Here is a 2,561-nt window from a genome sequence, read left to right on the forward strand (position 1 = left end):
ACACTGGGAAGTTGCTAAGAAATTGCAGTGTCAAGATTGTGAGAATGTTCCTCATTTAAGAGAAGTGTTTATGTGTGTGGTTACAGCTTAAGGAGTCACATCTGGACAGCTGCTTGGCCCTGATGCTCCTATAGTAGTGGGAAAGTACCAACTGAGGCTGAGATGTGTGTGCATATGTTTACATATTCATTAAATTCAGCCATTGGTCATGCCATGTGGTAATGTTATAGAAATTGATCCACACTTTTAGAAAATATTTCAGTAGTCTGTACATATTTTGAAAAATTGGCACAGAGAAAACAATCTGTAAAACAAGCACCAGGCAAAGTTTTATAAGCTAGGATATTATAATTTCTCTGACCCTCACTTTCCTTATCTGTGAAAAGGGGATGATGATAATGATACCTACTCTAAGTTTCTTATAAAATTCATACAAGGTAACACACACACATGCACGCACACACGTAAAACTATAAGGAAATGTGCAAATGTAAATTCTCTTGACAGTGCTAGCCTCAAATTATACTGCATATAAAGTATTTTTGAAACGCACTATGAGTTCTACTGAAGGAAAATAACTTTTTCTGATTACAAAAATAATACATTTTCATGGTCATAAGCATCAAATCAGTATACTGAGGGAAAGAAGTTGGTCACCCAACAGCCCAACATCAAGAAGTGACTTCTGTTAACATTTTGACAACTTATTTTCATCTCTCTTCCATGCACTGGTAAAAGAAAGGAAAGAAAAGAAAAGAAAATAAAATTAAACTTTATAAACTATAGTTCTTACTGTAGAAAAGGTTTGGGGAACCTGTTATTTTTTGCATAGCATTATAGCATAAACATTGTCATCCTATTGTATATTAATATGTTATTTTAGTGACTTTAGAATATTGCCTTGCGTGTAATGTTTTATATGTCGTTATTTGTGTATATTTCTATGATTGATTTTCTGATTCTTTTGGATAACTTACTAGAAATGGTATTATTTAGTTAAAAAGGTAGAACAATTTGAGCTTCTTGGTATACATTGATCTGGTAATTCTCAGATAATTAGCTCCAAATTACACCCCCATTTGCAGAGTTTTCCCAATCTAAAAATCTATGCTCTTTAACTACTGAGTTTAGTTTTTACTGATATATTTGGGAGTTTGCTAGCATTGGACTGTAAGTTTTATAGTTACCTCTCCATGTTTATGCTTCTTTTTGTTCTTCTACGTTCTGTTGTGTCATTTAAGCTTTCCCTATAACTTTATATATATATATATATATATTTTTTTTTTTTTGCTGGTGCAGAAGATCAACAATATATACTATAGTAGTTACCATTAAAATTTCACAAAATATAATCTTAACATCTCTACCATCAAATAGTACAAGACCTTGGAATGGTGTAACTCTTATCAACATCTCACCCCTTGCCATCTTACATGTTGTTGTCAGGTATTTTAGCTCTACCATGATTTTCACCCCTAAGTTAGTCATTATCATTAGTTTGTGTTTTATACAGATAATACTATTTGAAATTACTCACAATCATACCACCTTCTTTGCTTGTAGATCCTTTTAGCATTAGTATTTTTTTAAATGTCTTTATAAAACATATTCTCTGACAAATCATTTCTTAGAGTAAACACTACTGTTTTTTAAAAATTTTTTTTCTGAGAGTATTTATTTCACCCTATTCTTTAATGGTGGTTTAGCTGGGAATACAGTTTTAGAATGACAATTAATATCTCAGCATTTGTTTTAAAAGCTATTTTACTGGGTTTTTTTTTTTTTTTGACAACTAGTGTTGCTGTTGAAAAGTCTGCTTTCAGACTATTAAACACCACATTAATATTTGGTTACTTATACAGCTAGTATTTCAAGGTAAGTTAAATATTTATTGAGATCATGTTAAATTTGAGTTTATATTAAATTAATGCTACTATTCTGGGCATTTCAAGATGACCCTGATACTATCCTTAGTATTGTGATAGTCCCGTAACAAAGTCTATTAATAATAGAGATTAATTTACAAATAGGTCAGTTTATACAAATGGTAAACATTATGATTGAGGCTTGTGCACTACATTCAGGTAGATTTTAGAACACATCATTTGGTGCGCAGAGAGAGTCAGATAATATTAGCTGGACAAGAAATAGGGGAATGAGCATTCTGTGAGAGAAAACTATGTGAGAAAAGCCATGGATATGTAGAAAATCATAATATGTGTGTAGAACTACAATATGTTCTCCATGACTTGAACATAACATAAAAAGTAATAGGTATATGGCATAAAGCTTTTGAGATATTCAGGGGGCCAAGTTATAGAGAGACAAATGTTAAAGGGCTTAAAGAAAATGGTACCTATCTGAGAAATATTTAGCTCATAAAATTGTCACACTTGCTAATTGATTGGATGTAACAACTAAGGAAGATAGAAAAATCTGGAATGAGTTCTAAGGGGCAGCTTGAACAACTGTGTGAATCTTATAGATGACATCTTCCCATTTGGTCAGTTGATCAGACTGTTTACTTATAACCATTAAAGGCAGGATATATATCTCCTGGT

The sequence above is a fragment of the Delphinapterus leucas genome, chromosome 6 (genome assembly GCF_059928025.1).
Source record: "Delphinapterus leucas isolate spDelLeu-1000000601 "Yukka" chromosome 6, BTC_Dleu_Yukka2, whole genome shotgun sequence".
Taxonomy (NCBI): domain Eukaryota; kingdom Metazoa; phylum Chordata; class Mammalia; order Artiodactyla; family Monodontidae; genus Delphinapterus; species Delphinapterus leucas.